Source organism: Ambystoma mexicanum, chromosome 8 (genome assembly GCF_040938575.1).
Source record: "Ambystoma mexicanum isolate Mex_15411 chromosome 8, UKY_AmexF1_1, whole genome shotgun sequence".
NCBI lineage: Eukaryota > Metazoa > Chordata > Amphibia > Caudata > Ambystomatidae > Ambystoma > Ambystoma mexicanum.
Genome location: NC_090929.1, coordinates 543343309 through 543367740, shown reverse-complemented (window position 1 = coordinate 543367740; position 24432 = coordinate 543343309).

Genomic DNA, 24432 nt, shown 5'->3' with positions numbered 1-24432 from the left:
ATGGTGACAGTAACGAGAGGGCTCCGCCAGGTGACAAGAAATGCGTCGTGGTTCAAGGCAGTGCCACGAAATCTGTGGACTGATGGCGAGGGCCACCAGGAGAATGAAGAAGCTCAGTCCAATGAAGAAGAGCCCGCGCCCCTCCAGGATGAGGCAGCAGCGGGTGACAGGACGTGGGAGCAGTGGAGCGAGCCGGACCTGGGGGAGCCGGACAGAGAAGGTGAGCCACCCAATGGGACAGTCCCCGAGGAGGGCGATCTAGTTTGCGAACTGCCACGAGACCGCCCGCCAGGCTCAAAGACTATGTATGGTAGTCGGCCCCCTGTGGACCGTGAGCACAAATGGTCCTTGGACATGAACAGTTGAACATTTGTTTTGAATTGAAGTTTATAGTATTTGTGTTTATCGTTAGTCTTGGTTGAAATAAAGGAGGAATGTTGCATCCGCCCTGCGTCCTGCTACGTGGTGACACAGGGCGTTCCAATAAAAGCCCCACCCCCGAGCACGGGAGGCAGTTCCGGGGCCGACCTACATTCTGTGTGTGTGTGTTTCTTCCAGCTCCCGCTGGAGCTGCGACACAGAGGCCGCGCGGCCTAGCCTCAGATCTGTCCGGTCTCCCGGCGCACAGGGCCGTGGAAACACGGACATAACAATGACCACGTGGTTTTGCGGTTTAATGAGTGTACGGATGGAGCACAGTTACATAGTTAAAATCATAGGCGGCACATACTATTCTGATTCATTCACAGTCTGGCCCCCACCACGTTTGCTCAATGTTTATAAGACTAATCGTATCTCTATAGCCAGATATGAAAGAAGGGACTCGATCCTAATTTGTAATCGTTGTAAAACTGATTGAGCATCCCATCCTCGGTGGCATTTGGTGGCATGTCATAATGTGCATTTTGATTGAGACGTTCCATTTTCGGGTGACACAATAAGTAAACACTTTGAATGATTGGCCAGTAAAAAGGTGAATTTCAACTCCATTGAGGCTAAAATCAGTTGCTTAAAATGTTTTCGTGGTATGGGATTTGCTTCACATTCGCATAATCTGCCATCTGGTGGCTAGCTCGAGTATTGCAATTTGTTTTTCAGCTTCAGGGTGTTGACGGGGGACATTCCTGTAATGTGAACCATTATGACGATGTTGCTACTACCCACAATGCTCTTGCAGTGAAGCTCTAATTATATTTGCACACATGCCAACATTCTGAAGCACCTGGGAGGGAGACGTCACTGAAAGTCAGAGAAAGTCATTTCCCCATAAAGCTTGGGTTCGAATTATTTTAGGTGGGAGAAAGTGGAAAATAGCTTTTTTTTTTTTCTTAAAAAATCCCGCTTCAATATGGAGTGTTGGTATGTATATAATTGGTACTGAAGAATAGGGGTGGAAAGGTAATGGACAACAAAAGAGCCTTCTTGATGCAGAGAACCTTTGAATATCGAGGCTGGTACCAGGAAGATCATTCATAATAGAATGCAATATTTTTAAAGATTACAGCTCTTTTTTGGGTTTTCAACACCATGGACCTAACATGTTTGCCCCTCCTGCCCAGTTCCTGTGGATTGACGAGCACCATGATGGCAATTGCTGTCTTCCATGTGCTCGTGAGAAGAGCCAGTGTCCGGATTGTATATTATTCGAAAAGACGAGGAAGGCACAGTATATGATGGTCTGTGCCATGTAGGCAGGCAGACCAGAAACCAAATAACCTGGGTTGTTGATGTCGAAGCTACAATTGCATCAGAGCTGGCAAGAGGGTGCTATGAGAGTGAGCCATAGACGTCCCGAGAGGGGGGACATAGAAGTGCAATCACCATAGCACTCAACTCACACGCTTTTGGCGGGTGTCACCCGCCTTGTAAAGGGCTGTATCACCCGCCAAGCATCCTCCACGCCCATTCATTCCAATGGGCGTCTCACCCGCCAAAAACAAAATCGGGTGATTTCACCCGCCTTTGCAGCACAAATGGTTGAGAGCTATGCAATCACCCTCCCACCCCCTTATTTGCTGCCCACTCCCCCCAACTTAAAGATGCTCCTTCGACCAGCTTTCGTATGCATTTGTATTATTTGCTTAGCCTGTGTTCGTTTTTCTGGTCGGAAAGGCATACCAATGGGCAATGAATATCACTGGAGTGGGGGACCTCGCTGTTAAAAGCAGGCTTCCTACATGCTGGTCACACCATTGTTTTCCAAACGTGCTGCTTACACTTTCATAGAAAAAACAAGACCTTTCCAAAGTGAAACATGCTTCTTGTTGTGTGTTAAATAAGATACACTCAGCATGCAATGCATTTCAATTACGGTAAGTAACACACGTGGGTTGCAGCCCACTAAATTATGAGTAACAGAAAGGGGACTTGGCTCCTTTACACAAACAACAAATAAACAACAGAAAGACATTACATCTCCCCCTTGCTTAATATATAGTGGAAGTTCCTTAGTTCATTTCCTCGATCCATCTGGACGGTTTACATATCGTCCTTCACGACGGGTTTCTTGTAAGTGGAGTTGCACTTACGTTGGGGTTGTCGCTGTCACTGTCGTCCGCGTCCCTGTCTTCTTCTCTGTGTTCAGAGTCTATGTCTGAAGATTCATCTGCCATGTTCACGGTGGTCTTCACCGGGTTTTGCTCACCTTCAAGAGTTCTGAAGAACAATGAATTTCATGTGATGGTTCGTTGTGGACTTGCAGCTGTTATCATGGACCCATGTATGTGAGTCACGGTCATTGGCTTGGGCTTGAACGCCGGGGTGTCCTTGGCGTTTTGGCTTTGTCTGACCAGTACTTTGTCTCCTACTTGGATGGGACTTGGTCTCGCCTGTCTTCGGTGGTCTGCGTATTCCTTCATTTTTGTTTTGCTTACTCTGTCTTTTGCCTGTGCACTGTCAATGTAGGTAGTGGGGAGGACAGCGCATGGGTTATGTGGCAGCGTGGTTCGTATTATTCGGCCAAACATTAAGGCTGATGGTCATTCCCCTGTTGAGCTGTGGGGTGTGTTTCTATATTCTCGCAGCAGCGTGCAGATGGCTTGCATGAACGATCCATTGGTAATGGAGCAGATTTGTGGGGCACGTTTTAGGTTGCTCATGAATATATTAGGCATGCCATTGGCTTGTGGCCATAGTGGCGTGATTTTTCAATGTTGAAAACCTAAGTGTTCTGCGAACATGGCGAACGCATGTCCACTGAAAGGTGTTCCATTGTCCGATTTTACAATCGATGGGATTCCATAGTCCGTGAAGGTTTTGTCAAGTGCTGGTATTACTGCCTGAGCACTCATGGAGTGGATGAGGGGCACCTCAGAGAATCGAGACATTTCATCAACAATCATTAGTACATATTTGCCATTTGTCAGGGGTCCAAACATGTCGATAGCCACTTTGTCCCAAACTTGTAGGGGCATTGTTGATGTTTTGAGTGGCTCTGGGAAAGTGCGCGGGGCAACAGCCTGGCATGCGAGGCATTTGCCCAGGAGTGATTCAACTTTCTCATCCATGCGGGGAAACCATACTTTGGTTCTGAGTTGTCTCTTTGTCGACAACACCCCTCAGTGTCCCGAGTGAGCGATGTCTAGTACTTGATCCTGTAGGCTGGGTGGGATGACAAGTCTGTTTTCCTTTAGTAGGAGGCCATCAGGTGATGTCGATAGCGTGTGCTTGATGAGTTTGAATGTGTGGAAATGTCTTTCTTCATTCGACGATAATTTTCATCCCCGACAGTGTCTCCTTTGCCATTGGCCGGACTTCAAGCACTCTTGAACTGTCTGAATTAAGAGGTCGTTCTGTGTTGCTTCTCCAAGTTAAGCAGCCATGGTGGACTTGGGAAGTGCATTCCCTACTAAGTAGTTGATGTATTGGTATGCTTTGGTTGACTGACATTCGTCATGGGCTGGAAGTGGGTACCTTGATAGAAAATCAGCGATGCGCTTTTTGATCCCTTGGAAGGCTTCTTCGCATTCATTTGACCAGTGAAATTCCTAATGTTTTCACGTGAGTGTTCTGAGGGGTGTGCTTACTGACGCAAAGTATTGAATGTAGGGTGTACAGTAACTTGCCATTCCCAAGAACGAGCGTACTGCTGATGTTGCGGTGGGAGTACGAGATTCTACCAGTGCTTGTACTTTCTCAGGGTCCGGTTGCAGACCGTTGCTCGAGAATGTGTGTCCAAAGAATTCGAGGGTTGATTTGCTGATTTCGCACTTGTCCGGGTTGAGTGTCAGGTGTGCATTTTCGAGTGCCATGCACACTCTTCTGAGTGTGTCATCGTGCATTTCCTGAGTGGCGCCAAAGATTAAAATGTCATCACTGTAATTTAGGCAATTTGAAATGTGTTTAATTACCTGGTGGATCTCATTTTGAAAGATTTTGGCCGCTGATGACAGTTCGAAGCTAAGCCTTTTGTATCTGAATAAGCCTAGATGGGTCAAGAATGTGGTGATATATCTTGACGATGGGTGCAGTTCAAGCTGATGGTAGCTTTTGTTTAGGTCCAGTTTAGAGAATACTTTTGCACCGTGAAGTAAGTGCATTATGTCTGTCATTCTTGGGGCAAGATGACGCTCTCTTTCAATGGCTATGTTTGAGTCCCTCATGTCTACGCAGATGCGTATGCTGGTTTTGTTCTCCTTTTTGGGCACGGGTACAATTGGCGATACCCACAACGTGGGTCCTGATGCCGGTTCGATAATGTCTTGTTGTAGCAGAGATTGTATTTCATCCTCTACTTGTCTCTGGATATTGAGGGGCATACCCCTGTAGTGTTGAGCTGTCGGTGGAATGTGAGGGTTTATGTGTAGTTTGATCTGTTTCTCTTTTAATTTGCCCAGTCCTTTGAAAAGTGCCAGGAACATTTTTTGTATCCTGTCCTTTGGACTGGTGGTATATGCGGACATGATTTGGTATATGATATGAATGAGGCCCATTTGGATGGCCGACTTGAAACCGAGTATGCTGCTCCCTGGAACTTCTCCTTTTATGATTTTTAGCTTTTGACACTTGTCTTTGTATTGCGCCACGATGCCTTCGGTCTGATGTGCGCTTAACAAATGTGAATAAATAAATAAATAAATAAATATTGGCAGGTGGCGGTGAACATGCCTTGACAATCGAGTGGTTTGTTTGAACTGTAGGGGTATATTAAAGTATCAGCTTCTTTTAACTGTCTTTGTGTCAAGAGACTTGTAGATGTGGTCGTTTATTAAATTTACTGTTGCACCGGTGTCAATCAGGAATTCTTGACTCCGTCCGTTTATAATAAGTAGGAGTTTTGGGCTGTGTTCAATGGCTGTGTTGTTGCCAATTGCATGAACGCACCCTCTTTTGCAGTCTCCGCTGGATGATGATGAGTGTGAATAATGTCTCCCTCGTGGTGACTCATCTAAAGATCTAATTCTTTGTCTTGATTTCCTTTGTTGAGAGTCATGTCTACTCTTAGAGCGATTGGAGCCATCTCTCCTTGCCTCTCGGCGTCTGGCAGAGTATGGCTGTTCTCGTGATGAGCTGTGTGAGCGGCGCCTGCTGGTGAGGTGTTGCCTGGTAGGACGTGGGCTTTCCCGCCTAGAGTTGTGGCCATCTTGTCTCCATGACTCATTGCTTGGTTCAGTCGATTGGAAGAATTTGATGCTTCTGCAGACGGACTGGAAGTGGTTTTCGCCGCCACATTTATCGCAGTGGTGTCCTATTGCAGGTCATAGACCAATGTGAGGAAATTTAAATCCACACCTGTAGCATTTCATTTGTTCCACTGTAATCTACTTGTGTGCGAATGGAACATACCATTGTTGTTGCAGCAAACTGTGTGATTTTGATGTTTCCCAGTGATTCCGTCTGTAATGCTAGTGCTGAATCCGCTCTTGCCAGCTGAAGTATTTCATCAAGTGTTCTGCTTTTCTGGAGAAGTTTTTTTGTGGAAATTTGACGATCCACAGCGGGGATGGCTTGCGATTTGAGTGCTTCTTCTGTGGAATATCGATTAAAGTCACAATATTTGGCTCTCTTCCGTAGCCTCATTACAAAATTGTCCATGTTCACCATTTTCCTGCGTGGTTGTGTGGAAAATGTGTCTTTCGTAATCAACATTTCTCAATGGCGCAAAATAAAATAAGTGTTTAATGAGTCAATTATACCTTAAAATGTGTCAGTATTGGCTTCTGGCATCTCAAATAGCACATACTACTGGACCCAGCCAGTGTAACAAAATACCTTGTAGTTGGCGTTCCTCCCTCACACCAGATGTGTCGATGTAGATGTGCAGTTCTTTGAGCCATCTGGCCCACGTGGGTGCCAAACTGCTGGTGTCTGACATGTCGAAGTGTTGCATGGCTTGAAGTTGCAAGGATTCCGTGCCACTGTCTTCCCTGGGAGTTGCATGGAGTGGCGCTGGACTGCAGGCTTGCTCTGTAGACTGCTGTCTGCATTGCTTTCAGACATTTTATAGCTGGATTATCCTGAAGTGTGACTACAAGGTAATCTAAAGGTGTGATGGTTGCTGTGCTGAGCAGATTAGTGGTTCGCATGAATCAGAGTGAAGTAGCAGTCAACGTGATTGGCGGCCCCTGTGCCGACGTGAGTGATGAGCGGTGAGCGTTGTGGGTGAATTGGCACATGTCCGTTGATGTGCCTCTGCTCTGTGCACTTGGCACGTGTTATATCCAGTGAGCATATTGTAGTAAATTTGCGGGAACAGGATTAGAATGTACTCCGTGGCGGCGCCTTTCAAATAAATGAATGAGCCTCACTGTAGAGGCGCACAGCAGGAAATGTGGCGCTCGCATGAAGTTCGTGTTGATGCAGCGTTGGATTTACCCGCCTCGGGAGATGCAGCATTTTCAATGGATGCCGTCTGACCGGAGTGAGGACTGCAGCGAGTTGGGTGACGGCGCAGCATCAACAGGTCCTCGTCACCATTGTTGTGGGTTTAATAAGATACACACAGCATGCAATACGTTTCAATTGCGGTAAGTAACAATCACGTGAATAAAGCACAGAGTCAGGATTGAAGCGTCAAACTCTTTTAATGATTCTAATGGTAACTGGCCCTCAGGCGGTAGCCCCGCCCCTTCCTTCACACATGGGTCGCAGCCCACTGAATTATGAGTAACAGAAAGGAGACTTGGCTCCTTTACACAAACAACAACAGAAAGAGGACATGACACTTCTTAAACTTACATTCATTAGTTTTCTTTAAACTGTGTTTAGTTTTTGTTTGACTGTCACACAAATACCCTGTGATTTATATGCCAATTCCTTTGTGTTTTATCACATGATGTATTGCTAAAGATTGTCTATGCTTGTCAAACTGTTTAATCACAAATAAATGCTTCTATTGTACTGGCAGCAGCAGTTACTAGGAAACTAAACTTTGGGCTCACCAGTGGAAACTTTTGATTTTCTCTACAGGGGAAGAAATTCCCCCACCCATGCCCTGAATATGAGCAAGTGACCAGCCCAACCCATCTCCTGGCCGAACATTTTATAGCGCGTTTTTCATAAGGAATTGCAAAAAGTTTTAAATATATAACATCTCAGCAACAGTTACTCAAGCGGAATCGTACAAAAATGTCCCCCTCATTTGTGCGCCCCTGCAGTTACTGCGACTTTGGGGGTGCACAAAATGAGGGTGACATTTACTGCGCCCAAGCAGAGCGGTGGTTGCGGGGGTGTCCCCTGCTCTGCTTGGACGCTGTAATGGGAGTCGGGGGTTTCGGGGGACACGAAAGAACAAAAAAAGAAAAGCACCCTGCGGTGTCAGCTCTAACCACGTTAGTGGGAGGAGCTGATGCCACAGGGGTAGCAGGGTGCAGGTGGCACACACAGGAGTGTACCGCCGTGAACGGTAAATTGGGGGGGTTAGGAAGGGAAAATCAGGCCGTGGAGCAGTTATCTATATGATCACTACGCTGTGCCGTAACTGGCGTTGGCATTTCAGCCGTCGCAGTTATGGGCAGCGCAGTGATCACATAGATCCACTCAAGCTGCGCAGTACTCTGGTAGCCTTCTATTTTAAGGCGTTTCTATGACTCCCTTAATGTGCTCACCATCAGAGCATTACCAACACTGCAGTTCACGTACATGACTTCAAAGTCCACAGTATTTCATCTCAGCCACACCGACACGGTGCATAGATTCATTGAGGTTCTACCACTGCCGGCTTGTCCATAACGGTTGAGGGGGCACCGACCCACTGTCACCTACACCCATCATGGAGGAGCCAGCCCAGTGTAAACAACTGAGTGTTCCGTCAGTTGCTTTTTGCAGCTGAGGGAGCGCGCATGTGCTGGCTTGAACTGTAAAAGGTAAATGCAGTTTCCATTGAGGTGTTACCCAGCCAGGCCTGTCCAATGGGGCATGTAAAGCTGGGGGTGTTTTGCTTCCCCATCATTGCGTGGCTCATTGTTGATGCCCGCTGTGAAACTGCTTGTTGGTACGTGCGAGGGGTGCTCCTGCGCCTTCCTGCACATACAAAAGGAGTGGTGCACTTCGTCATCAGGGCTTTGGCTCTTTTGCACATGTGCATGAAGCAGGAAATGCTCTTTTCTTCCTGTTCATGACATGCAGGAGCTGGAGCGCTGGGGGGAAATCTGAGGACTGGCCCAGAAGGCACATTCATTTTAGTGTGTATGTATAAGTATATGGTTTTGTTGTATGTAATGAGTGAACATATGATGGGTCCAAGTGTGGATGAGCTAGTGCATGCGAAAGTTGTGTGAATGTGTTTGCACAGGCAGCTGATGCTGGCTGGTGGAGAGGGGATTGTGCAACAATGGCATTTTTAAAATGCAATTGTTGCACAACTCCCCCTCCCCAACAGCCAAAATCGTCTGGCCTTGCCAGGTGCTGCGGGGCCCAGGGGACAGACATGATATTTTGTTTACTGGGCATCTATGATAAATGCCTAGTAATAAAATACCATGCCCTACCCCTAGCACCTTGCATGGAGACATAATTAAATTTTTTGCGCCTGATGGGTAACAGGAGCCAGGCATTTTTCTACTGGTATCTATGATAGATACTGATTAAAAGAAATACCATAACTTGTATTGACTGTGTGTGTGCAATTTGCTGGGGGCATAGAGGGCAGACATGGCATTTTTTACTGGGTATCTAAGATAAAGTAAGCCTCATAAGTGTTATTACCTAGGAAGACTGGCATTTTAATGCAGCCAGTTTTTCAATTTCTTCCTGTGGCATGACATTGTGTATTGGGCATCTTTGATAAAGCAAGCACGAAAAGTGTTATTTTTTATTTTATTGTTTGCTTGTTAGGCACTTATACAATAAGAACATACTGTTTCAAAGCACCCACAAGACAGGGAGGGAGCAATGGAGGGAAATAAATTACACAACTTTTAAGAGCAGTGGGGGAGGAGGGAAGGGATGAACCTACTATGCCTTGTGAGTATTCAGAACGTGCAAGTGCAGCAAGGAAGGGGAAGAGGGGTTAAGTGCTGGAGCATCTGAGCTCATGGGTCATCCACAGATGAAGTGGTAGGAATGTTTAGTGCTACACGGACTGGGGCCATGGGAGGTGTAAGTGCGAACCACCAGAACGGTGGGTGAGCAAGTGCAGGAGCTGGGCAGAATTAGTGTGGGAGGTCAGAGCCAGAAGATGCATAAGGGCCCAGGACACCAGGTCTTAAGGAGCTTCCAGAATTTGAGAAGATCCTGCTCAAGGTTCCAAAGTAAGGAGCCAGCTGAAGAGAGTTAATGACCCGCTGCTGTTGTAGGGTAATATAATATCTTGAAGGAGTGCAGAGCAATGTAGAATGTTGTTGGGGGATTTGGAACGTGGGGCTGGGGGAACGGTTAGTTGTAATATGATATTAAAAGAATGAAGATGTACATGGTAGTCTTGCATTATTATTGAGATATGATATTGAGATTACAAGTATAACAATTGGCGGCGAGAACAGAGCTCCCAAGGATGAGTAAGGAGAGCCAGAAATTCAAAGAGCTCAAGAAAGAAGCTATATTAAAAAACAAGGAAAACTGGACCAGTGGAGGTAGCTGAAAGAGAAAGGAAATAAGGACGAACTGACTCTAGAGTTTCAAAGGAAAACAAAAGAAGATTACGACGCTAAATTAAAGGCAGAGGCAAAACGCAAAAGCATAATGACAAGGAAAGAAACAGGAAATAAAAAGAGATGGTAAGGAAAGCGCAGCGCAACTGTAGTATATGGGTGTATATGACTACAAACATAATAATTGGTTTTAACATACAAAGAGGGTCTCTGTTTAAAGGAAGCATCTTTCAAACGGGGAAGTTAAAGTAACAGAATTTACTGGAGCGCTGAGCAATGTAAGATTCTGTCTTCCGTGTAAGCTGCAGCATGATGTGGAAGGTCAGAGGAAAGGACCTTCGTGCGTAAAGAAATGTGCGGCCATATTGAATTTTTCAAAGATGAGGGTTACCATAGCAACACAGCAAGCATAAACGAAACTGAGTTGGATACAATTTCGATACCAACACAGCATTCATAATGTTAAGAAAGAGTACAAAGGCTTATGAAGTATGAACGTGTGTAATATGCTGTATGTAAAGTGTAAGGCAAGACAGAAACGTCATACAGTGTTGATAAAGAAATAAAATGCTGGCCTTTCACAACAAAGTAACCGTGAGGCAAACACATAAAGCTACCATAGGAGTAATAAATGGACTATAACAACTAAAAAGAATAAATGCAACAGAAATAAAACAAAACAAAGTAAAGCAAAAAGGACTGAACTGTCATATCTGCTCAGTGAAAACATTACAAAAATATTGCAATCAATTGAGTGTGAAACAATGAACAAAGTGTTGGGACATTGGCAAAACAAAACAAAGTGAATAAAAGTGTGAATTCAGTAAAGAAGTGGCAAACAAAACTCACACAGCCTGAGAGTACAGATGAAGAAAGGAACAAATAAATAAAAACAGAAATAATAAAATAAGTGGAATTAATCAGCAAAGATTTCTTCTGACAATGCAAGTGGGGACATAAACTCATCTCAAGTCTCATGTCTACAAATTCAGTTAGTTATCTGCGCCGCCCAAACCCCTTCAATCTTGAGCCGCAGGAAGACCAGGGACAATGGTGGCAGGAATGGATGGATGAGTTTGAAGAATTTTTAAGGGTGGTAGTAAATCAAAATGCCACAAATTAGTAAGATATTTTTTTATAAATCTGGTTGGGAAGGGAATGAAGAGTGTCATCAAGACAAAACCACCAGAAGAGAAAGTGACATACCAACTCTTAGTGACAGCAATCAGTGGCCGGTTGATAATCCCGCCCAAAAGGGATTATGAACGCTATATATTCAATCAATGTACACAAAGCCCGCATGAAACTATAGCGCAATTTGTATTACGGCTGCAAAGAAAAGCAACGTATTGTTATTTTACAAATTTTAGTGACAATGAGGCAATAAGGCTTAGAATTATTGAAGCATGCATATAGTCTCAATTCAGGAAACATCTTTTGAAGAAGCCTCTTCCGTTAAAAGAAGTGTTAGAACTGGCGAGGGTCTATGAGAGGGTTGACACTCAGGCAGCAAACATGGAGAATCCAAAGAGACTAGACACCATTGTTGCTATGGGTCAGAACATGCAATGGCAAAGAAGTTACTCTAGTACGCCACCTGGATCACTACCTCGCCAGGATGGGTGGAATAACAATCGTAAAAATCCTTTGGAAAGACAGTGTTATAGATGCAGATTTTAATTCCCACACAGAGGTCAGTGCCCTGCTCTGGGCAGTTGTGTCTATGATGTGGTCAGGAAAATCATTTTCAAACGATGCGCCGAGAGAAAATGCCGGTAATGCCTGCATACCGATCTAACGTAAAAATGCTGCCAAACAGGAGGTATGATATGCAGAGGAGTTGCAACAAAAGGACATATCCAGAAAAAGACTTTACAAGGCCTAATGGACTTCCAAGAGCAAATCGACAAGTCCAACAACCAGGATTTGTTAGAGCTATGGACAATCTACAGATAGAATTAGCAGATTAGCAGATCAAGTTAGTTAAGAACAAGATCAGACTTAACAATCATACCAAATTCAAAGTCAGGAGGAAGTACAGTATGGAGACCCCTATGAAAACCCACCAGTTGAAGAAGAGCATTTGAACAAGGATCAATATCAGGAATATGATAGATACAGCAAGGAATATGTGAGACTGATCTATGACACATCGGATGGTAAAGTGGCCATAAACGTTACAGTAGGTTTGTGTGGGCAGCACATACCGTTTTTAGTCGATACAGGTAACACAGTGAATGTAATGAGTTAGAAGGCTTATGAAGGGATAGCTGACCTATATCCCCTACGATCATCAAGGGCTCAAATTTTTCAATGGGGACCAACGCAACCATTGCCCTGCAAAGAACAATTTCAATGTGATCTGATCCATAAAGGACATTGTGTACCGATCGACATACATGTCATAAGTAGTCAGCAGTGGGTAGATGTCTCATTAGTTACAAGACTACCACAGAGTTACGGCTCATTGATGTCAAGTATAATCAGTCTGAGCTGATAAAAGGATTTCCACCACAACATCACGATCTGCAAGCTCTATCAGGAGAAATATTAGATGTGGAAAAGTTAAAGGAGAAATTTCCAAAGTTGGTGTTGGCAAGCTGAAAGGCAGTGCCATAGATTTGCACATTGATCCTACAGTTCATCCTGTTCCTCAACATCCTAGACTAATAGGTTTTCATCTCCAGGCATAGGTATCCCAGGAATTGCAACAACTGATTGATTGGGTATCCCCTTTGGTGGTAGTGCCCAAGGCAGATGGTCGTCTTCGTCTGTGTGTGGACATGAGAATCCCCGTACTGCGATACAAAGGGAAAGACATCCTGGACCGAATATTGAGGACATGATAATTCAACTAAATCAGGCCACCAGATTCACGAAATTAGACTTAAATCAAACACCATCAATTGATAAATGATCCTGAATCTAGACCTATAACCACTTTTACCACACATGAAGGGCTGTTTAGATACAAGCGCCTGAGTTTTGGCATTTCTTCTGCTGTGGAAATATTCCAAGAAACAATAAGGAGGATCATAGCACCAGTGAAGAATGCATTCAATTACAGTGATGATAGACTGGTATATGGTATTACTCAAAGTCAGCATGATGAGGCATTGAAACAAGTGTGTGAGATTCTGCAGGACAATGGTCTAACTTTGAATGGCCTTAAGTGTAATGTGAACAAGCATAGCTTGCGGTTTTTCGGTCCTATATATTCAGAGAATGGAATCAAAGCAGACCCAGATAAAGTGAATACCATACTGGGACTGGAGGCTCCAAAGGACGTAGCTGGGTTGAGATCCTTTTTGGGAATGACTGGTTATTGTGCGCGATATCTACCTAACTATGCAATGCTAACTGTGCACTTAGGCAGTTAGTTAAAAAAATGTGGCATTTGTATGGAATGAGGATTGCAGGAAACGTTCTGAGATGATAAAGGAAGAACTGACTAGTGATCGGCAACTTGCCTATTTCAATCCAAGTTGGGAAACTGAAATCACGGTGGATGCTAGTCCGGTGGGTCTAGGTGCCATTTTAGCTCAGACAGAGCCGGAAAAGGGACATGTAAGACACATTGTGGCATATGCTAGTAGGGCTCTGAATACCATTGAGCAGGCATATTCACAAGCTGAAAGGGAGAGTCTGGCTACTGTGTGGGCATGTGAGAAGTTTAACCATTTTGTTATTGGAAGGGCATTCACTCTCATTACAGATCACCAGGTCCTTCTGTCACTCTTTGGGAACCCCAGAGTTGAAATGCCTCCACACATGGAGAGATGGGGCATACGATTACAGGAGTATGATTATAATATCATTCACAAGCCGGGAAAGGAGGCAAATCCGGCGGATTATTTGTCTCTGCATCCAAAAGGGGTACCTGATATTAAGATGCAAAAAGAGACGGAAGAGTACATATCATACCTGTCTCTTAATGCTTTACCTCCGGCAGTCATGAAATAAGTGTTTATGGAGAAGAGCAAAGCTGATCCCACAATTCAAGCAGCAGTTCAGCTTACCAGAGCTGGCATGTGGAGATGTTTGGACAAGGAACGAGTTGCAGAAGAAGGGGTGGATAGAAGAGATTTCAGATATTGGCAAGAGTGAGTAGTTAACTGACTGCAACTGATCAAGGAGTGTTGCTTAGAAGGAATAGGCTAGTAGCCCCAAAAAGTTTGCGAAAGGTCCTTGTGATGTTGGCACATGAGGGTCACTGTGGGATTGTGAATACGAAAAAGATACTGAGAAACCAGGTATGGTTTCCATACATGGATGTAATTGTTGAAGATTCTTTGCAACACTGTTTTGCCTGTCAGGTGACTGCATCTAGCAATAATACCAGCCCACTTCAAGTAGTACCATCACCAGATGGTCAGTGGAATAGAGTAGCTATTGATTTCTATGGACCGTTAGAAGCGGGGAGGACATTTATTGTTGGCACTGGATGAGTACTCACGATTCCCTTTCGTTAAGCATGTGGCATCTACCGCTTTTCATCATGTGGTAGTAGTCTTGGATGAGCTGTTTAGTGAGTGGGGTGTCCCTAATGTGGTTAAGACTGACAGTGGGCCACCTTTCCAGGGGCAGGAGTTTGGAAAATGTGCATTGTATCTGGGTTCAAAGCACCAGAAGATCACCCTGCTATGGCCACAAGCCAATGGCATGGTTGAAAGGTTTATGGATACAATAAAAAGAACTCAGCAAAAGGCTGTTGCAGATCACATGTCAATGCCAGAGGCGATATCCCAGATGTTACGCAGTTATCGCAATACGCCTCATGAAATGACAGGTTATGCACCTATAGAGTTGATGATACGATATAAGCCCTGAACGAGGCTTCCATAGCTTGAGGATTATACACCTGTAGAGGATGAGGAGATCAGAGAACGGGATAGTGTGAAAAGGAGAAGGATTAAAGAGTGGACAGATTGTAAGAGAAAAGCAAAAGAACGTCAACAAACCATGGGAGATTCTGTGTTGGTCCAACAGATACCGTGTAAGAAGCTGGATTTAAGGTATAGACCGATGCCTTTAATAATCAAGAAGATTAAAGGACCCATGATTACGGCTGTGGGAGAAAGCGGGGAATGCTTAATTCTTTAGAAAAATGTTCTATGATGATGCTCATGAAGAGGAACATAATGTGCAAATGACTGATGAGGTAGATCTTTCTTTTTCTGATTTTATTTCTGTGGGTTCTGATGAGGTTCCTATGAGTCCTGGAACTTCTGGGTCAGAGTGTTGTCCGAACTCTGAGTGTCAGTATGTAGCCATGAGGAGTCGGCCTTGTACAGTGATTTGCAACCGATCCGCTTAATTGAACAATATAATATCCTGAAGGAATGCAGTGGAAAGTAGAATGTTGTTGGGAAATTTGGAACGTGGGGCTGGGGGAAGGGTTAGTTGTAATATAATATTAAAGGAATGAAGATGTATATGGCAGTCCTGCATTATTATTGAGATATGATTTTGAGATTACAAGTATAACACATATCTTCTGTTTAGCAAAACGCTTTACACGCAAGGACAGGGTGCCAGAGGAACATAGGGGACTAGAGGTAGAGTATTTAGTGAGAACAAGTTGTAGATAGTGTGGTCACCGTGCCCAGACAGCCTTGTGGATGATGCAGAGGGATTTAAATTTTATCCGTGCAGTAACCGAGAGCCAGTGAAGACTTTTTAGTGCAGGAGAGATATGGTCCCTGGGCTAAAGGACAAGGATAAGTCTTGCTGCCCTATTCTGTATTAGCTGCAGGGGTCGCAGAGTGGAGGATGGTAGATTCAGGAGGAGGCTGTTGTAGCAGTCAAGCCTAGAGAGGACTAGGGTCACATTGAACCTCTGAGGGAAAGTGAGAAAAGGTAAAATTCCTTTGAGAAGGAAGAGCTGAAAGTGAGACTTCTTGGCAATGGCCTGAGTGTGAGGGAGGAAGGAGAGAGAGGAGTCAAAGATGGCTCCAAGGTTTCTGGCTTCAGTAGAAGACGCGGGGGCCCCAAGGAGGTAGGCCAGAGTGAGGGGAAGAAGGAGGGAGCTGGGGTCGAGATGGAAAGGATCTCGGTTTTACAGGTGTTGAGGCAGAGATCATTGAAGGCGCACCAGGACTGAATGGCAGAGAGACAGTCGGAGATGATGGAGAGTTCATGAGGGTGCACAAGGAGTTTGACCAAGAGCTGTGTGTCATCTGCATAACACTGTGAGTTAGAGGAGATGAAGCATGCTAGGTAGCTGTTAGATAGCCATGGAGAGAGTACAGACCCCTGAGGCCCACCACAGGTGAAGAGGGAGGTAGGTGAGGAGAAGAGGCCCAGGATGACTTGGGAAGAGCAGTTAGTGAGGAAAGAGTTCAGCCAGTCCAGTGCCCGTTCCGAGATACCAAGTGTATTGTGGAGCCTTTAAATGAGGATGGAATGGTTGACAGTGTCAAAGGCCGAGGAGAGATCTAGAAGGATAAGGACAGCTGGGGTGTTGGAGTTCAGAGATGCAAGCAGTTCTTCAGAAGAGCAGTTTCCGTGCCTCTGGATGCTCAGAATCCAGATTGATGGTCGTGGAGACCACCAACAAGTTTAGTGTTTGAGTTGAGTTCAGTTGAGGCAAGGCCAGCTCCTCACGCTGCATCCCCGGGAAGGGGGTGATGGAAATAGGGCAGTAGCTGGCACAGCAAGTAGGGTCAGAGGATGGTTTTTTCAAGAGTGGGTACACAAGGGAGTGCTTAAGGGGAAAGATCTAGTTACGAAAGAGTGGTTGCATGAATCAGTGAGAGGAGGGGCACGAGAGCCGATGTTATCCTTGATGGTCCAGATGAGCAAGAGGGGGACCTATTTAGAAGAGACCTTCATGGAGCGGACAACTCTGGTAACTTCAGGTGTGATGAGGGAGAAGGAGGAGGGAGAGAGGGGATGAGAAGGGTTGTGAGGCAGTGTAGAAAGGGAGGTCGGGATGTCCTGTGTTTTGGTGGCAAAGTGTGAGGCCAGTGCATTGCAGAGGGCCTGGGAAGGAGACAAGGAGGAGGAGGAGGAGAAGGAGGAGGAGGAGGAGAAGGAGGAGACTGCATAGGGGTTAGCTAGTTCCCTACAGATCTTGACAAGTTCTGCTGTGTTATTGGATGCGCCTGAGACCTGTGACTGTATGTGGGCTCTTTTCTTTGCACGGATGGCAAATCTGTATTGCCTTTGGAGCAGGCGGCAGGCCAGTTTGTCAGAGGATGAGCCTGATGTTAACCACTTCCGTTCTTCTACCCTGCACTTTCGTTTCAGGGCCGCAGGTTGGGTGTCGTACCAAGTGTTAGGTTTAGAGGCAGGTTTCAAATGGATCCTCATGACTGGGGCAAGAAAGGTCCCGAGTATTAGTGATGGAGAGATGAAGGCTGCTGAAGGCAGCGTCTGAGGTAGAGTCACATGTGGCAGGGTGCGGGGGTAGAGGCGAAGGCAGCCGCAGTCACTCGTTTCATTGGTCTGATGTTAGTGAACAAGGTTGATGGGACTTTTGGCGGGGCCAATGGGACTCAGGTGGGCGAAAAGGAGTGAATGGCCTGACCAGGAAAGAGGCGTGACTAATGGGAGGGAGAGAAAGAGAGGTCAGAGTGAATGAGGGCATCCAGAGTGTCTAGCTGAGTGGGTTGGCTTGGAAGGGAGAATGGAGAGGGAAAGCAAGGTGCAGAGTTGAGTGAAAAGAATGGATGCAGGAGCCGGGGAGTTCAATTGAATGTTGAAATCACCCAGGAGGAAGTTAGAGGTGGATGAAAGTAAGGAAGAGCAGAAGGCAGCCCATTCAGAGAGGAATACTGTGGTGGCGCCTAGAGGCTGGTAGATGGTAGCAATGGTCAGGGTGGAGATGGGACAGATTACCAACTTGCAAACCAGGCTTTCAAAGGTGGAATAGGGCTGGGTAGGTGAGATGGAAGCAGGAAACCACTCAGGGAAGATTAAGGCAACCCTCCCACCAGTGTGGTAAGGTCGGGGCTTGGAGATGATCTTGAAGCTGTCGGGGAGGAGGGAGTCAAAGGCAGTGACTGAGCCGGAATTGAACCAAGTCTCAGTGAGGGCGAGAATGTCGAGGTCAATGTCTTCAAGAAGGAGGCAAATGTCAGAGGAGTGTTTTTTGGCTGTGTGGGCATTAAGAGTCGCCAAGTGGAGGATGTCTGTGCCTTTAAAGGCTTTCTGAGGTGGAGTACAGGGGCATAGTACACCATTCAGAGGAGGGAGATGAAGGCGAAGGAAGGAAGTTAATGAGAGAAGGCAGGATCCGGTCAAAGAGTAGGAGATTGGGCTGTGGGCCCTGAACCAGGATGGTGCCAGGGTGATAGACATTAACGAAACAACGTGAGGATGAGAAACCGGCCAAGAGGACTTCCCACTTGGTGCCACCGTTAATGGAGGATTGTGTGGAAGGAGGTAGAGTAGAGTAGAGATGAGGGGTCCATAGATCAGGAGAGGGGACAGAGAAAAGGATATCAGTGAAAACCTCTTTAGAGGAAGCACTGACGTAGGTGTCTGCAATGGGAAGCCCAGGGTTTGCGCTCGGGATGTCTTTGTTGTATTTTTTCCTAACAGACTTTGAGAGGGAGGGTGGATAGGTGATGGTGTAGCAGAAAGAGAGAAAATGGAGAGAGCCATAGAACGGCAGAGGTATAGCCAAGGAGTGAAGTAAGAGTGGCTGCACAGCACAGTTCTAGATAAACTCACCAGGAGGACTAGTAGGTGGATTAAGAGAGTATACAATGCAATGCTAACATGCCTAAATTCGAAAATGCATGCAGATGGTGCAAAGATGATATGCTACACACAAATGTGAGACACAAGTGCAGTGAGATTGAATAAAAAGTTTAGGCGAGGGGGGGGTGAAAGGCACTGTCGACGCTTCAGGAAAGTTGGTGGATGAGGTCAACCGGACTTACTTCCATGAGTGCAGGGAACGAGAGTAGTGAGTAGTGTTGCATCCACTGACTAGGAAGCGGTAATGTGAACAGTATGCAGGATGGAACATCGCTTGATCGGGGATTCTGAGTCCCTCCAGTTCCTCCTCGCCCCGGACAGGCACAGACAGGGCCTTAGTGTGGGCCTTTGAAGGGGGCTGGCGTTCGACTGCCAGCTCTCGTGATTGCTCTTCAAGGTGCAAGGGCAGGCCAATCCGAGTCCAGCAATGGCCAGGCAGCTGATGTACTCCTATATGCAGATGAAGGCGGCCATGCTGGAGAGGGGCAGGCCAGGGTACACAGAGCTAGAAAGGCTGAGGGCCTAAAAGTGAACACAAAAGCTCACTCAGAAAAGCAGTAGGCTGCAGGCCAACACACACAAACGCACGTGCAGGAATCAACTTTCTTGTTTTTTTCCTTTTTTTCACTTTCTTTTTCCTTATTCTTTGTGGAGATGCACAAGGTTATAAAACATGACAAAGGCCCTCCGAGTTTACCTAAATGCTGCATAGCAGTGATGGTGCGAGCCACGATGAAGGTGGTGTTGCTGGTCTGGAGGCAACGGAAGAAGAGAGAGATGCAGGCTTGAGCTTATGTAGCTTGACTGGTATTTTGGTGGAGGTAGTCTAGCCACTACTTACTGTGGCATGATCATTTGTATTGGGCATCTTTGATAAAGTAAGCATGATAAGTATTATTACGTGGCTAGAATGGCATTTTGATGCAACAAGTTTGGACAAGTTTTTTATACTGTGGCATGGCATTTTTAATGGTAAAACCAACTGGAGTATGTTCTTTTATGCAGTGCTTCCATATATTTGCAGAACAAGCGTGGACTTGCTTTCTCATAGTCTCATTACTGGCATTATGTGCAAAGCAAACATGAGTATGTTCTTATATGTATTATTGGTACAGCCAGCATGAAAATGTTTTTATAACGGTATATATTGTGGGCAAAGACATCATAAAAATGTGTTAGAGAAATGCTTCCGTGCACCGTTGGTGACTTGCATCTATTAGATTTTTTCTTGAGTTAGTTACTGTACAAATGAAGTTGCAAACTGTTTGGCTGTAGACCCAAAGTGTGCTGTAAAATGCACCATTTTAAGTCATTATTTTACAAATCTTCTTGGGTGGAGGGAAGGAACTGCACCGCCACTCCCTCCCCTGCCCTGCCCCTCTTTATTGGTTCGGACTCCCTCACTACACCCCATCTCCAATTAAAAAATTCACCAGCTGCCATTGGGATGTACAGCCAGAAATTGAAAACTGTAAACATTTCCATAGGGCAACGTGAGATTCCTGCAATCATTACCGAAGAACTAAGGGAGCAGTTGCCTCCTTTACCCCCTGTACTCCGGGTCTGTAGATGATGTTCCATCTGTTAAACAGACTTTCCATGACTATCATTTAAAACTGAGGCACGAGTGATATCTTTTCTGTTGAAGTGACTCTTTTTGACTGGCTATTATTTAAAGCTGAGGTGGAAGTGAGAAGTGATGTCTCTTCTGTTAAATACCACCGCTAACTACACATTTGAAGCTGTGCTGGGTGTGATAAGAGTGCAGTCTCTTGCTGAGTGCATATTGCATCTTTACAACTGTTGAATGTGAGTTGACTTTTTAAGATGTGTGTTAACGTGATGCAAAACATTTACAGGCCGATTCATGGAATAAATGTGCGCCGAAAATCCCGGCGCAGAGGGGCCAATACGTGCGCTGCGCCGAAAATTAGCGAAAAGCGCAGGGAAACCAGCGCACGTCGATTCATGGAAGTCTGTGCGCAAGAAAAGCAGAGGACGTGCGCTGAAAAAGCGCGCGGCGCAGGCCGGCGCACAGGTCAACCAACGTCGTGCGCCACGGCCACTGCGCTATCACTCCGAGCGCAGCGCACAGCTCTAAAGTAGGCGGAACACAGGGCGGGACACTCGGAATGGGGAATAAAATGGGGCACAACACTCGGAATGGGGAAGAATGTGGGCGGCACGGGGAAAGTTTAGGAGGCAAGTGCGCGGAACGCCCACACGCTCGCATACAACACGTATTCATGGAATAGAATAGGGCAAAAAAGCGCACGCTCAAAGCAGCGCACAGGCACAAACAGGCACATATACGACCGCCACAAGAAAGCAGGCGGTAGCGTCTCTGCGCCTGCAAGAAATGTGCGCTAAAAGGTGCGCCAACAAATAGCACCTATATACAGACATGATCAATGTCCAATACTGTGGCCCTCCAGGACAAATGACGTACAAAGGGGTACCCACAAACACAGACACGCGCTGAGAGAAAAAATAAACGTGTGCGTGTATACCGGGGTGCGCGGGAAGTTGCACACGCGATATGGCCGGGTACGTGGATTTCAGTGGTGCGCGGGAAGTTCCACACGCGATTAGTCAGGGTACGTGGATTGCAGGGGTGCGCGGGAAGTTCCACACGCGATATGGCCGGGTACGTGGATTTCAGGGGTGCGCGGGAAGTTCCACACGCGATTAGTCAGGGTACGTGGATTGCAGGGGTGCGCGGGAAGTTGCACACGCGATATGGCCGGGTACGTGGATTTCAGGGGTGCGTGGGAAGTTCCACACGCGATTAGTCAGGGTACGTGGATTGCAGGGGTGCGCGGGAAGTTCCACACGCGATATGGCCGGGTACGTGGATTTCAGGGGTGCGCGGGAAGTTCCACACGCGATTAGTCAGGGTACGTGGATTGCAGGGGTGCGTGGGAAGTTGCACACGCGATATGGCCGGGTACGTGGATTCCAGGGGTGCGCGGGAAGTTCCACACGCGATTAGTCAGGGTACGTGGATTGCAGGGGTGCGCAGGAAGTTGCACACGCGATATGGCCGGGTACGTGGATTTCAGGGGTGCGCGGGAAGTTCCACACGCGATATGGCCGGGTACGTGGATTTCAGGGGTGCGCGGGAAGTTCCACACGCGATATGGCAGAGTACGTGGATTGCAGGGGTGCGCGGGAAGTTCCACACGCGATATGGCCGGCTACGTGGATTTCAGGGGTGCGCGGGAAGTTCCACACGCGATATGGCCGGGTACGTGGATTTCAGGGGTGCGCGGGAAGTTCCACACGCGATTAGTCAGGGTACGTGGATTTCATGGGTGCGCGGGAAGTTCCACACGCGATATGGCCGGGTACGTGGATTTCAGGGGTGCGCGGGAAGTTCCACACGCGAATTGGCTGTGTGCTCCCAGGCATTACCTGTACACCCTCCACGGCCCCTGCAGGCAGCACACACCACAGGGAACTACCCTGCACACCTGCTCATGTCTCCCACCACCCCCACCCCCTTTCCACCAGGGACACCCTCCACCAGGCCCCCACCCATGTCTCCCACCACCCCCACCCCCCATCCACCAGGGACACCCTCCACCAGGCCCCCACCCATGTCTCCCACCACCCCCAGCACTGTGGGGAACCTGCCAGCAGGCCCCCACCCATGTCCCCCTGGCCCCAGGTCCTGACGATACACAATCATGGCAGTAATGGCCAGCATACCCAGCACAAACACCCAGGCAAGGATTGCATGCACCCACATAGTGAATGCAATCACATGACACAACCCCAAAGGCAAGTATGCAAAAGAACACATGTCCGTCACACACACATACACAATGGGTGCAAGTGAATGTCAAAACCCATATCATGACATGTAAGAAACCAAAGAGAAAATAACACAAGTGTAAGAAAATATAAAAATGTATTAAAAACAAAAAATAAGTAAACTAATAAAACATACAACTATGTTGCAAAGTAAATAAAAGGTCCATGTCCGAGAACAAAAATGATAAACCAAAAAACAAAGGATTAAAAAATAAATAGAATTTGTCCAAAGCAAAACCATGTAGTAGGAAATCAAAGAAAAACCATTACGTCATGGTGTAAACAATAAGAAAATAAAAAAATGTATCTCCCAAAAAATAACAATATATACAGGAATGTTCCAGGGTCCATGAGCCCAACACCACAAATGAAACCTAATACTAACTAATAAAAAAAATATGTACAAAAAAGTGGCCATTGTCCGAGCGGTCCAAAATAATAAAAATAAATAAAGGAAACCTAGCACTAACTAACTAAAAAACTATATACAAAGGCAGCGGGCAAGTCCTGCGGCTCACTTGGTGATGCTGGCCAGGGCATCCTCGAACTCCATGTCAATGTCCTGGAGGCGGGACTCTGTCCTGGCCCCGAGGTCTCGCAGGGACAACCCCATGTGCTCACCAAAATCCCTGCGAGCCTCCTCGAGGCACTCAGCCCGCCTCAATGCCCGACGCATGGAGATCTCCGCCCTGGCCATGGCGAGCCGCTCCTCTTCCGCCCGCTGCCGCTCCGCACCTATCCGCTGGCCAAACTCCTCCCACACGGAACACACCGCTATGCCAGGGTTGCCCTGCCCTCCGGCCGATGCCTGCCCCTCTGATCTTGATGGCCCTGAGCCATGATGCCTCCCACGTCGAGCCCGCTGCTGCCTCCGACGCCACTGCCTCTGCCAGCACGACGGCATCCAGGCTGATGGTAACCACCGACGCCGTCGTGCACGTGCCCTGCCCGATGATGCCGGCACATCTTCCATCTGCTGGGGTCCACTTGCTGTGTTGTCCACCCCTGCTGGACCTCCGACTCCCAACTGTGGCAGGGATGGGATCCCCACCGAGCTGGTTGCATTGGTCGGGGCAGGTCCACAGGGGGCCATGGTGGCATCTGGGCCGGAAGACGGCAAGGAGAACGACCGGTGGATAGCCTGCACAGAGGAGGAGAGGGCCGTCAGATTGGCCAACACATGCAGGAACCCCCCGAACATGGCCGATCCCAATTGGGCCACGTCGGCACGGTGCACTTCGTGATGACGTGCGTGCTCCTCCCGGGAAGCACGCACGGCATCACGAATCACAGCCGTGCGCATCGCGACCCCAATCAGGACCTGCTCCACGCGGCCAGGGGTTCCCACGTCCGCAGGTGGAGGGGAGTCAGTTGACATGGACATCCCCTCTACCTGCGGACGGGCCTGGGACGGGGCATCCCTGCTGGTGCATGGTGGTGCACTCACAGGGTCAGGGACAGCGACATGCACAGGCACCTCCACGGTGACCTGTGCTGCCTCCTGCCCCTGGCCCTGGACTGCACCACTTGCACCAGCAGGGATGCTCCCACCAGGCCCCATGTGTGCACCAGTGTCGGCCTCCTCCTCCTCTGTGCAAACCACCAACCTGGATGGCTCCTCACCGTCTCCCGCCGTAGCAGGCCCCTGTGGGGGCTCACCCACCCCTTCCGCTGCAGCCATGGGGGCATCCCCGCCGCCTTGCTCCACAGCGCCGTCTCCGCCCTCTTCTTCACTAGCCGCTGCGTAGAGGGAGACAAAGGACACAAGCATCAGGCTACTGTACAATGGTCCCCTAGACAGGAAGCATAGCAGATGAGCACCACTGTCAAAGTACACTTCCATCATGTCCCTCCACAACACATGGGTCAGTCCAGGCAA